Raw genomic sequence first — 14,211 nt, forward strand, 5'->3', positions numbered from 1 at the left:
CGACAACTTCGCCAAACATACTTCTTTTCATACACCGCACAAAAGAAAAATCGCACAAAAAACAGGCGAACCAGCCTAATAAAAAAAACGCACAAAAAAGATTTGCCTGTATATCGAACACACGCAAACAATAACAAAATCAAACGTCACAAAGCAGTCAAGTGACAGACGCAAGCATGGAAACTCCCAAACAATTCGTACTGTATTTGATTTTACAAAAAAACCATACATTATTTCGATAAATAATTTTTTTGCAAAACACATACAGTAGAACCCCAAATAGCCGTGGAATAGCCTGCAAGGGCACCGCGAACAACGAAAATCGCGGATAACGCAATAATGGAATGCAAATGAGGTGTAATCACAAAAAAAAATATCTAAGCATGAAAACCGTGCTTCATCAATACAGAAATCACCAATAATCCATCTATGAGATCGCATACATATGAGGTATCATACAATGGTCATACAATGTGAAAGTCATGACCAAATGAGCATACCACTCACTGAAAAATTCCAGGAAAGTCCACGGATCTTTCATGGAACTCGCTTTTGCAAACAATCCGCTCGCGGACAATCGGGGTTCTATTGTACTCATTAACTGAATGGCTGAATAGAATTGAGAATTAAAGACTAAATTCATGTAAATGATTCACTTTTTCAAAAATAATAATATAGGAGAACTTAGCTTAGATTGTTGGCATCTCATAATGTTTGTCATTCCACCAAGCTACATGTGATATTTTCACAGCGGTACGCACTCAAACTCATACCACTCGTTGATTGACGTCCATTCGCGACTACGAAGCTAAATTTGACAGCTTGTGTGCGTGAAGCGAATGTCAACAAAGAATTGCAAAAAGAATGTGATTTTTAAACGCACCGTTTTTAACGTTTTTTGCAGAAATTTTCGTAATGGTGAGTATGTATCGAAAGAACTATCCTCTAGGATGCTTATTTAGTTAAATCACAAAAATTTACTGCAGGGGAAAACGTTTTCTTACCGCATCCAAAGGACACTGTCTTTACTTGTGAAAAAGTAAACAAACTTTCAGGATACTAAATTTTAATAAAAATTAATAATTGTGTGCAAAATTTATCTTCCAAACGGTTGGAAAATGAGTTTTCCTTATGCAGTGAAAAAAACTTTGCCGTAGCTTAAGCTGAATTTAACTTATAAGTGTTTTTCTGTGACCTTGTTTCATGCATTATCAGGAGCCATCAGTCGGAGAAAATGAAATCTGCTACGTGGCTGTGGAGTTTGCGGATGTGTTCGATTACGCTGCGGGTGGAAGCCGTTTAGTCGTCGAAGGCGAGAGAGTATTCAAAGCTGAACATCTTTTAATAGTTGGTGTTGAAGAAGTGCACGATGAAGGCTTCAGTATTTTCTCGTCCTGCCTCCAGTCATCATCTCCAAGCTCGGAACCCCATACAATAAAAAATCGTACGAAAATCTCCTTCTCCAAATGGTTGTTTTGTATCATTTGCTTAAGTATGTTTTATTTTATTTCTGTATTATTGCACATTTTGTACCAAGTTGGACTGTTTCACACTTTTTCAAAAGTGCGAAAATGTGAATAAAAGTGCGACCTTGCATCAAATCGATTTGCTGTCTTCAGCGCACTTATTCGTTATCAATCGAAGAATAAGTGCGCTGAAGATACCAACATGATTCGATGTTAGAGCGCACTTTTATTCGTATTTTTGCACTTATGGAAAAGGCCGAAACAGTCCAACTTGGTGCAAAATGCACAATAACGTGTTTTGAATCATAAGTAATTAATTCGCCTCTGTGCTTAAGGAATTACTTTGAACTCATCAAGAGGCTACTAATAAACGACTTGTTTAAAAAAGGTAGTTTCAGGGAAGAAACACTTTAGTAAAGGCCTATTTATTTAAAAAAAATATTTTTAACATGTCTATTGTGCAGGAATCCGGTATTTCCTTTTCTAGCTTCACTGTAGATTTAGGCTTTTGACGATACTGCTTCACGAGAGTCACTGCTTTGACAATAGATTCGAGCATTTCTCTTGATTTAAGTCCAGTCCATGATACAAGATCGTCATCGCTTCCAAAGGAGATCGCTGAGATACGCTTGACTTTAAGTTTATCCAAATCCGTAGTGTCTACCTGAACTGCTTTCTCTACTGTAGAAACACAGACTTCGGGATGATCTGCACATTCAGCATCGATGGCAAGATCTGAAAGGTTTGGTGCATCATGTCTCTGGTCCATCGCTGCCCCAACTTTGGCACGGTTTGCAGCACGTTCAGCACGGCCCTCAATAAGTCTTTTCCTGGCTTCGCTGATGGGAGGTTGTGGCAAATTCAAGTCGGGAACTGCTGATGGCCTAAGAATTAAGCGATCAGTGGCACGGCTTGTTGCTATAAAAAGTAAAATAATAATGAAAAATTTTTTAATATTATTGCTTCAAGGCGTGTATTACACTTCATACTTGGAGAGTCGAAGTTCGACACGGTGAAATGGAGGCTACTAATACGGGAGGTTTTTGTAGGTTCTATCTTTAGCCGTAGTGGTTGGATCCAGTCTAGATACCGCGATTTGTCCGTTTTCGGAGGGAAGGCATGAAAAGAAATTCCGGGGCGATATCTCTGCTTACATCCGGGGACGACACAAACAATACGGCTTTTGAATTTTGCAGATTGTTCGGAGTCAGCTTCAAGCAAATTTCGTCCGACTTGCATGTTCTCCGGGCAATTTGCGCAGCTTTTGACGTCCATATTTCACACGTTCTAAGTAAAATATTTTGAAAAATATTAGAGCACTGATTGAATAGAAGCCAGATCTTTGTATTTTAGGTATTTTATGAACACTAAGCGGATATTTTTATATTAAATTTCATTAATTCGGTTTACCTCTCTCGCAGGTAGATTGACAGAGGGTGTACTTCAACGGCTTTGTTTCACTACTAAATGACAATAAATTTTGGTTCGGAGCATCGAAACAGCTAAGAAAAACTATTTCTCAACAATTTCCACTAATTGTAAGATAAACACGGTACAAGTTTTCGAGAAATCAATATATTAATTACAGAGAAAATATGCAACGGTTTGTTTACATATTTTTCACTCACACGCCAAACTTTCATAGGTGGCGACACCGTACCTTCGATGACGCGAATATTCCCGTTATTGTTGCAATAGCGGTAGAAACGAGAGACGTTATTCTCACCAAATAACACTCTATCTCTATCACGCTTTTGGTTATGTTTACCAAAGCTGCAGACAAATTTACTTCCACTGCCACAAGCACTGTGCCTATCCGCTCTTTTAATTAACAAGAAAGCGCAACGAGTGTATCACACACGAGGAAGAGGAGTTTTAGAACTCACACGGGAGGCTAAACGAGCTGCAAACTAACACACGCTCATATCACACTTCGGAGTGAGACACAGCTCGATTTCGTATATCGTACATAGTGATCCCCGATTTTTGAAATTAATCGTTCATCCACTAATCGAATACTTATCAGCAGTTTATTATTCGATACGATTAATTGCTCCAAATAATCGATTAATCGATTAATCGTCATACTGAGAGAAGTAATTAGTTAGACTAATATATCTCATTTGTTAGAAAGCCATCTGGAATCAAAAAAGGGTTCATTCCGCCTGAAAATTAATTATTATCTTTTACGCACCCCTAAACTCGTGAACGAAGGTCATTTCGCATCGACGGCATGAGCTTCTTTTAGGAGTTTAGGAGAGCGTCAAAGATAATGATTGATTTTCAGAATAAAACTGCTGCGGCCGTACGGTTTTTTTGCTCTGGGTTTGGATCGATTAATCGACGTAAATTATTCGTTCGCTTCGATTATTGGTTGTGCAGTATTCGTTCGATTAATAATCGATTTCTATAGGAAGTATTCGATTAATCGATTAATCGAACGATTATCGGGGATCACTAATCGTACACACTCGATGAAACTCGTACCGACATGATAGCGAAGGGTTAACGCGAGCATATGCAAACCGCACTCACACACGTAAAAACAAAATGAATTTGCCCCACGAGTAATTTCACTTTTGCAACCTTTTTTCCCAAGGTTTTTCCAGGAAGTTAAATTTGATTCCACTGAGTTTATTTTATCGACACAGACAACACTTATTTTCTCGGGATTTATATATTGTCCAAACAGAAAAATAAACACTTGCGTTAAACTATTGAGCTCAAACTATCTAGGAAACTACCAAGTGTGAGCATGGAGCGACGAAAATAACGTCCACACTGAATGCCTGCTCGATCAGGACTCAAAAAAAACTTAAAAAAGTCCAAATTATTATTTTTTTTATTTTAATCTCACAATTGAAAACCACGAATGCAAAAAAAATAATCGATTTCAAGAAAATAAAAATAATAATGCAGACGATGAAGAAAATTATTTTCGTGTCTCGCAATGCTTCCAAAAATTCAGGAAGAAATTACGACGCATGTAAAAAAAGACACATACGAACACGTTCCGATGAAAATTAAAGCAGAAGTACGTCTCAAAGTAATAATTTTTTTTAATTTCGAAACGCCAGAAAATATATTAAAAAATTTTGTACCGCATATTTAATTTTTTTTATTATTAGATTTTTTGATAAAAAATTGTTTGAAGATATTTCTCGATACACATTAGTAAGATGTACTTTCAGTTTTTTTTTAAATTTATGTCACAAAGCTATTGAGAATGGCGTGAAAAAAACGAAAAGGTGCATTTTTCACCATAGATCCTATGGTGTACCATATAAGGACTCAAATATATGGTACTGCTGTCAAAATGTTCTATTTAGTACCCTATACAATATTTTCCATACAGCTGATGATTTGGTTTGGGGGCAATTTTTACTTCCATACCCAGTCAGGCCCTTTGGAAATATAAAAAAAAAAATTTTTTGAACCGCGCAACACTGAAAAAAATCACACACATCTAGAAAAGCCGCAGGAACACATTTGAGTATGAATCAGAGTAGTACTGAATGTCTAAATCCATAAAAAAAATTAAAATTCAATATTTGTTTAGTACTTCAATTTTTTATATTTTTTTTTTGATAATTTTTCTTGATACACCGTAGTAAGGTGCACATTCAGTATTTATTTTAAATTTTTATCTCGAAACTTTTGAGGATGGCGTGAAATAAACGAAAAAGTACGTTTTTCACCATTGACCCTATGTTAAACCACATAGGGATTCAAAAAAAAAACGCCAAAATTTCTTATTTGATATCCTATACAATATTTTCCATACAGCTGGTTTGGTTTGGGGGCACTCTTTACTCCCTTACCCGGCCAGGCCCTTTGCGTACGCCTAGATCAGAATGGGTTGGGGTAGTTACTTCAACTGTAAACAACTGAAATATGTTCAATTCAATATTATTCAACGAGTCCACTTGAATTGCCCAAGCGATCGATGGCACGTGGGAGTTATTTTGATTGTGAACTGTGGAATGGCATGTATTACTGTTGGTTTCTGCACACAGTAATACAGTAACACACAGTAACAAACCAAATTATCCTCGCTATGAACGAGACGTAAATAGGCTTGAAAACAAAATTTGATATGACTGTATCTCTGCAATTTGTGCTGTTTCGTTGAAATAGGTTGGAATTCAGATTTACACTCAGGATTACGGGTTCTAATTTATATTACAGATTTCGGGTATATTCAATGAGAAAATCAGATTTTACCACTTCATTATCTTTTTCGTATCTGACGCCGATGAACGTTCGGGGCTGTTTACCTATCTACGGTTTAATTTAGCTTGTCAAGTTTATGTTTTGCGTGGTTCAAATCAAGTGATAGAAAGTTTACATCAAAGCATAATGGCATAATGGGCCGAGGCCAGGTCCGATCTAAAGACATTTAGTCTCTCCTTTCGGGCAGGGTTAACATATCTACAGAATAATCTGTACTTATACAGATTTCTCCGACTTTCTCGAACCAAGAATCTGTAGTTAAAGATTACAAATTTTTAGGATTACATCAGAATTTACAGGTTTTCAAAAATAACTTTTCGATATTAATTATGGTTTGATGTCAATAATATTTCGCACATAAAGTTTGTTTTATTCATTTGGCATTTGGAACAGTCTTAATGAGAATTATTTCTTTTGTGACAATCATAAGTAGCGTGATGTCTTGTTTTCTAGTGTTCGATTTAAGGCGAAAGAAGGCAAAACTATTTGTCATCGGCAACGTTACAATATATGAATAACACTGTTTATCTTTTTATTACTGAATCACAGTTATTGTGATTTTCAAAATTGCGCTCATATTGTCGTCGGAATCCGTTTTGCTTTGAATGTTTTTTTTTAAGATTAAAAATATTTACAAGAACAATCGATACGCTTGAACGTAGGATTACATATTCGGAAACATGTAGGGAGTATAAAATACAAAAAAAATACATCGGTCGCGTTGCAAAAATGGTCCAATTCTGAGCATTTTTCGCTCAGAACTTTGATAAGGCTCCATGATTTTGTTGCATCATTCGATTTGGACACTGTCCAACAATCTATTCCAATTTAGTTATAAATCCAATTTCCAATAGTTAATACATCATAATAGCGTTGAAAATGGCTTCTAATTTCTCATATATTTGGGTAGACCGCAAGACAATTTATCAAAACGGAATAAATCAGTCTAGTATATTTTAGGGAAACGCATTGTGGTCTACAAAATTTTAGTTACCTTTCGCGGTGTCCAGAGCGAACAGTTGTAAGTACCTCAAGTCAAGAAATATTGAAGCACAAACCATTGAAAATACTGAATTTGTCCACAACAAAATGGCTCTTGCTGGAATTCGCCGTTAAAAGTAACCTAGAAAGGTCCAACTATCACCGAAACGAAACAGTGAAACGAACTTTGAACTTTAAATCTTTTGAGCAACTGGTTGACTAAACATATTTTTCTGTTTTTTTTGGACAACAACCTGCTATTGAATAGTGAGTTGAACGAAACTGAAATACCCTCAGTAATTCACTCAAATTATTTTGAAACCAGTGATATATGCCCAGAATAATACATCAAATTTGAGTTATTAGTATCAGACTTTGGAAATTTACAACAGCGTATGAGGAATTTCCAAGATTTCTACGTCGGTGTTCATTTTGTAGAAACAGAAACTACTGAACTCGCCGAGCAGAAAAATATAAGTTTGAATAAAAAAAAAATTCAAATGAAAAACATACTCACACAAAAACACAAAAAACATTAATTTATGTAGAATGAAAAAAAAATGTCCTGAGCTTGTCCGTATCCTAATCATATGTCTTCATAGTAACTTTATGTTCCTTTTTCAACAGCTCTTCTGTTTTTGAATCGTTATTATGAGGGTACCTTTTAAATTAATTACAACTTTGACGTTTTTGTGTGCACTTGAAGTATGTTATACAAAAGCTATTTATTTTATTTTAAAAAGCACTGCATTTTTACTATAGACGAATTTCATGCCAACTCGACTGGCCGTTGGCAGCACCATCTCAGATAGCAGTGAAACGTTGTGGGTGTAAGGACATGGATCATTTAAGCAACTTTGCATACTTGAATTCGAAAAATAATTACAACAACTTTTTCATGTTTTCTTTGAAAAAACATACAACTTATCCTAATTTTGTTTAAAGTCAAGATAGCGATATAGTGTATTCGACAAAGTTTTAGATCTTGTTAAAATATAAACTTTTGTCGAAGACATCAACTTTCTATCTTTTATAGTTTTTGGAATATAAGTCATTTTTGTATGAAAACTCCTGAAAAAAAATATGTTTTGCTCGTAACATTTTTGTGTGTAAATTCTCACGTGTGACATGTTCTTGACATGTTTCTAAAAAAGATAAATGTTGACAGTATGTAAATTGCGATAATTTATACATAAAAATGTTATGAATTGAACATTAATACTCTTTTTTCAAAGAAAAAAAAAGTTGTTGTTCGAACAACTTTTTCCATGTAAATGTGCCCATCGTCCGATGTGTGGAAAACTTGTTGGAAATTTTAAGGGCTATTTATATCTATTTTTCAGAATTTTAAAAGCATATGTTTTCGAGAAAAATGAATTTTAATTTCTAAAATATTCTTTTTCAATGAATTTTTTTTCCAAAAAATTCGTAACACTTTTATGTATAAATTATTGCAGTTTACATACTCTGCTAGCTTTTGTCTATTTAGAAACATGTCAAGAACATGTCAAACGTGAGGATTTACACACAAAAATGTTACGAGCAAAACATTATTTTTTTTAGGAGTCTTCATACAAAAATGACTTATATTCCAAAAACTATAAAAGATAGAGAGTTGATGTCTGCAATAGAAGTTTATATTTTAACAAGATCTAAATTTTTGTGGAATACACTATATCGCTATCATGACTTTAAACAAAATTAGGGTTTTTTTTTCAAAGAAAACATGAAAAAATTGTCCGAAAAACTTTCTCCCTGTAAAAGTGCCCATCTTCCGATGTAAGGACGACTTGTTGGAAATTCTAAGTGCTATTCATATATATATATATATATTTTTGGGAATTTTGAAAAAATACGTTTTTGAGAAAAATGAATTTTAATTTTTAAAATAACCTTTTTGTCAGCGAAATTTATCTCCAAACAATTTTTGGTATTTTTTTGTGAAAATTTAAACAATTTCCTACATTTTATCCTTTGACAAGAATTTTGTTATAGTTATAGTTAGTTATTAAATTATAAATTTTTGTAATAAATTAAGAAAAAAAATTGTCTTTTTCCAAAAAGTAGTCTAATTTTTTTTCGTATATTTCAAGTATGCAAAGTTGCTTAAATGACCCATGTCTTTACACCCACAACGTTTCACTACTATCTGAGATGGTGCTGCCAACTCCTAAGACGAGTTCTGCATCGCAAATTATTTGTGCTATTAAGCTCTAAAAGTTGTACGAAGACAGTTTTGATATAGAATTTGAAATGTGAAAGTTAAAGCAAAAAACCTCGTTTTTTCATAGTCACACTAATGCAACTTAGAAAAAAAAGCGCTAAATCGATTTTTTTAAAAGATAGAAAAAAGCTTTGTTCTACAAAGTTGTTTTGAATAACTGGGGCTACAATATTGTTGAACTATATTTATCTCTATTTATAAAGATAAAAATGTTATATTTTTCATTTCATCTACAATTTTGGTCACCCTATTTTTGATAACATAGAAATGAGCGCTCTATCATATGTAACAACTTTGTCGAAGACAGTTGTTGTCTAAAGAATAAATATCTTCCACAAAGTTGTTTTTAGTGCTTTATATCTAAGTTGCATTAGGGTAACCATGAAAAAATTGATTTTTTACTCCAACTTTTGTATTTAAAATTCTACGTCAAAACTGTCTTCGTACGACTTTTAGAGCTTATCATTACAAACATTTTGCGATGACGAATTTTTTAACATCTCAATCCTGCTCAAAGTTAGTGATGGGTTTTCATCCAAAAACTCATGATTTCAATTTTAATTTACTCAAACACAAAAAATAACATAATTTTGAAAATCACATATTATATAGAGTGAAATTTTTTCTTTCAAATTTCGTCAACAAACATTGTTTTATGTTTGCCCCAAAAAGAATCACAAACAAATGAGAAGAGCGTGTTTTTTGGGAAGAAATATCAATAACTTTGAGTGAATTTGAGATATTGATAAGCTCTGCATCGCAAAATGGTTGTATTAGTAAGTTCTAAAAGTCTTTTCCAGACAGTTTGTATGTGGAATTCGAAATATAAAAGTTAGAGCAAAAACAGTTTTTGTCATGGTGACCCTTACGTAACATAAAAAAGGCGCTATATCGGTTATTTCAAGAGATAGAAAAAAACATTGTTCTACAAAAATGTCTCAAATAACTGGGACTACAACATTGTCGAGCTATGTTTATCTCCTCTATCTATAATGATAAGAAAGTTAGATTTTTTTATTTCACCGACAAATTTGGTCACCCTATTTTTGATAGCATAAAAATAAGCGCTCTATCATATGTAACATCTTTGTCGAAGACAGTTTTTGTCTAGAGAATAACTGTCGAGCTCTAAATGCTAATTTCCACTTAAATGCATCTCCTGGACCATTGTACACTGGAACTGAATTACAGGTCTGCTTGAATATATATATGTAGTTTTTTTAGTATCTCTTAGCAAAATTGCATCTCCAACATAGAACGAAACACCTCAGAAGACGCAGAACGGCAACAGAAAATCCGAACCGAATCTATTGTGTGGTGGCGGCGGAGACGAAAGCAATAGCATCGAAACAAATTTTTACCTTCAGTTTTCCACCAAAGAACACAACTCTCAACGCTGAAAAATACTTCACGTCATTTTTGATCCGGAAACAGTGATTGAAATCACGAGAATTGATTGATCGATGGAAAAAATCCCAAATCAGTCATTCACGACTTATCAGTCATCCAGCTAGCGACCGTACGGCAGCACGGCTTTCCAAATGGCATTTCTCAAGGCCGAGTTGTTTAGTTTGATTTTTCGAGTTGGTCTTTTTCAAGGCTGGTGGCGAATGAACAGAGAAAGCTCAAAGCCTCTATAATTCAAAACAACATCATTACACCAATCAACCCAAAAACACGAATGGATTCACAGAAGCTCCCTTCAGCCAAAGATATATATAGAATAGATACTTAGAATGCATCGAATTTTCTGAAATAGCTTTAGTCGAAAGTTTCAGTGGTCCTGAAAAAGAACGATGGGTTTGCGTTGTTTTGTTGACGCAGCTGAAGATTGTTGCTTTATGATTCATTCTTGTTCTTGAAAACTACACACGTAACGTACTCAGTATGCATCGAGGCATTCTTCTCGTGGCCAGGACGAGAACAACATTTAGAGAACTTTCACTGGCAGCCAACGACATGCATCGACAAATATTGACTATGTTGGACTTGCAAGCAGGTACTCATATTTATAGGTTTTTGTGATTCCAACAGTTTGCTTTCGATGCAGTTTTGGGCTATTGAAACAAGTTTTGGGATCAATAAGTAACCAAACACATTTTACCTTTCGAATGAAGTGATTGACGTACCACTTTGTTCAGCTGACAAAGAAGTTTTAACGCTCGAAACATTGCACCCCAGACGTAACGCTCTCGTTTTAGAAATTTCAATCTTACACCCCAGTACAGATTCAAATGCCAAAATACAGAGACACTCTTCATCATACGGCATGCAAATCAATGATCAGACATCAAGTAAATCAGGCGTTATTCATTTAACCGTAATCACAATCATTGCGCAGATTTGCTTCATGGCGACCGTGACAGGACACGAACCTGCAATCTTCGGATGTCATGGCGCTAATGTTCGAATTAAGTATATTAAAAAGATATTTAATCAAATAATACTACTTTACTTAGAAAACTAACTAATATGTAAATGTGTAATGAGTTCTAAGGTGTAATGTGTCAAACTCCATTATTCTCATCTCATGTTTCCTAGATGATTTCCTAAGTTTTCGTGATTGTACAAAACAATATACAAAATGGCAACGGGCCACTTGTTGAGTATAACTGATCTAGAGCGCAAGCTCTCTCTTTGCAATACATTATAAAAATAAATTTGATTTTTGTCATTTCGAATATTATGCATCGAACATTTTGAAATAATTTTGTTAAAAGTTTGGGTGGCCCTAAACTGGGGCATGGTTTGTGTGGTTTTGTAAAAGCAGCCCGACATGGTTGACAAATGACATTACTGTGTGGCACGAGAACGGTCCTCCTGTGGAAACATGTCTCTGGACGTTTGAACTTGCAAGTTCACAACGGAAACTCTTTTTAAAAAATATAGTTCTGGAAAGAACTGAAAAATTTACTCCTTCTTCTTGGTAAACGAGGAATGAAACACGTTATGACAGTTATGACAGGAACGAAGCAGATGGTTCAGGTAGATGTGCAGGAAAATTAAAACTCCTTTTCTGCTGCTACTGCTGTTGTTGCTGTCGACGTTGTTACTGCTGTGAGGTTTCAACCAGCATTGATCTAACCTCGGATGTGCCTCATTGGTTACGATATCGCCACTGCGCAAAGCTTGCTGTTGAGGTTGATGTTGCTGCTTTGCTACTGTTTCCATGGCTGATGTTGAATTTTTTGCTATTCTCAAGTACGATCCTTTCTTTTGGTTGTTTTGGTTGGTTGGTTAGTGTTCACTACTTCCCGGCTAGAAAATTACTGATCATAACCAAGGCTTGACAATTTCGAAACTAAAAAATGAAAAATTATTTTACTTCTTCCTTTCTCTTAAGCCAGAGTAATTTCCGATGGTGAGTATTCTCTACTCACACTACTCACACATCGTATCTTCAACCTCGTTCGTTTCTGCTGTCGTTTCTTTTGAATTTGAAAGCAGACGCTTTCATTTGAAAATTGAAACTGCTCGAATGGGCTATATTCATCATCATTTGAATGAGCTATATTTTAATTTAAATTTCACATGCGAAAGGACGATAATTACTGTCAATTGATAGTTTAATTCGATATCATTTCTTCAAGCTGCATTTTCCCGGATCTTGCAAACAAAGTGGGATTGAAAGAGGTACAGGTCGGACTCGATTACCCGGAGACTCGATTATCCGGGATTCGATTATCCGGAATTTTAGACTCGATTATCCGGAGTATTTTATTTTTGATTTTCGGAAATTTTGAATGATTTGTATAATAATTCTATATTGAATAGCTAATATGGGTATCAAAAGAAAGGGCTTGACTAGTAGAATGCAGTTATTTATGAAAAATTCAAATCTAAGATGGCGGCCACTACAAAATGGCGGATTACCTATTTTCTCAGAATCCCATCAATATGGGTAACAAATGATAAGGCTTGACTAGTAGAACACAGTTATTTATGAAAAATGCCCACAAATGTATCAAAAGAAAGTTCCCGACTAGTAGAACATAGCAGATAATGAAAAATCCAATTTCAAGATGGCCACAGTCCCCAAACAATTAAATACATTTTGAATGGTTTCATTCAGCTTGACCTGTTTCTATGTATGTTTGAATGTTTGTTGGGTTGTCCCACATTAATAGAAAATTGACCCCGTTCCTGTTGAATGATTGATATGAAATTTGGAACATACATTTAATTCAACTGTCATTATAAAACTACATATACCATGATCTTGAAAAATTCAATTTGGCCGCCGCAAAAAAATGGCTGAATGGCTTGATTTGGAGAATACACTACACTATGAACAACATAAATTCGAAAAGGTCGCCGCCACTAAATGGTCGACTATGTATTTTTTGCAATCCCCTCAATACAGGGTAACTTCGATATAACGTACATTTTACTTTCAAAATTGTACGTTGTATCGAATGGTACGTTATATCGAAGCATAAGAAAGGACTTATAAACGAAGCTTATATTACTTTCTTGTGTTGCTGTTTGAGTAAAGTAAATGATTAAATTCAACTAGAAGCCGAAGCCAACTTTTCTCATGATGTTTCCCTTCGTAATGTTGATTAAAGCTTGATTCATTTATAATCCGGAATCACAAAACAGTTGTATTTCGGGATTGGTTAAAGGTACAAAACAAGCTTTAGTATAAAAATAAAGATAATTTATTATTCCTTCAGGAAAAATATATTCAAAAAATTAGTACTTTGAACTTTGAAAATATGTACGTTATATCGAGGAAAAATGTACGTTATATCGAAGTTTCCCTGTATTGGTATCAAATAAAATGATTTGACTAATAGAATACAGTAAAGGTCGGACTCGATTATATACAGACTCGATTATATGTGATTCGATTATATACAATTTTGGACTCGATTATATTCAGTTTGGAAAAACTTATTCTTTTTATATTTCAAATATGGATTATTTCATGAAGAAATGTAACCTTTCAACGTTAAGGTGAAGTTTAAGCGGCTATTACATGTACAGTGGGGTAAAAATAGTGATTTTTGAAGGTTTTGCACGAATTTTCACCAGGAATTGTTTATATCGATATTGCAGCCAAATTAAGTAAGATAGAAGTTGTGCGTCAAAGAATAAATTGTGGAGCGGTTAAAGAACTTCATTTTTATTGGTAGAAACAATCTAGTTTAATATAAATTTGTAGGATAAAATTAATAATAACACATTAAAAATTATTAACTTTGAAGTGTTTCACTTCCAAAATGTTAATAAAATTCACTAATTTAGTTGTTCCACTACTATATGCTAAATTTTCTCATCTTTCAAATCGTCGTCAGAATCGTC

The 14,211-nt window shown here is 34.3% G+C and overlaps 1 long non-coding RNA gene and 1 pseudogene across 1 annotated transcript; both read right to left on the reverse strand.

The window, feature by feature from the left end:
- Positions 1-2,467: 2,467 nt before the first annotated feature.
- Positions 2,468-2,919, reverse strand: LOC129780634 (uncharacterized). Its single transcript, XR_008743977.1, has 3 exons — positions 2,877-2,919; positions 2,557-2,753; positions 2,468-2,490 (listed from the first exon to the last, which is right to left on the reverse strand). It is a non-coding gene; the product is annotated as an uncharacterized LOC129780634 (long non-coding RNA).
- A 9,041-nt stretch (positions 2,920-11,960) lies between these two features.
- On the reverse strand, positions 11,961-12,034 carry LOC129780971 (U4 spliceosomal RNA; annotated as a pseudogene).
- Between the last annotated feature and the right edge of the window lie 2,177 nt (positions 12,035-14,211).

Source organism: Toxorhynchites rutilus, chromosome 3, assembly GCF_029784135.1.
Source record: "Toxorhynchites rutilus septentrionalis strain SRP chromosome 3, ASM2978413v1, whole genome shotgun sequence".
NCBI classification, from domain to species: Eukaryota; Metazoa; Arthropoda; class Insecta; order Diptera; family Culicidae; genus Toxorhynchites; species Toxorhynchites rutilus.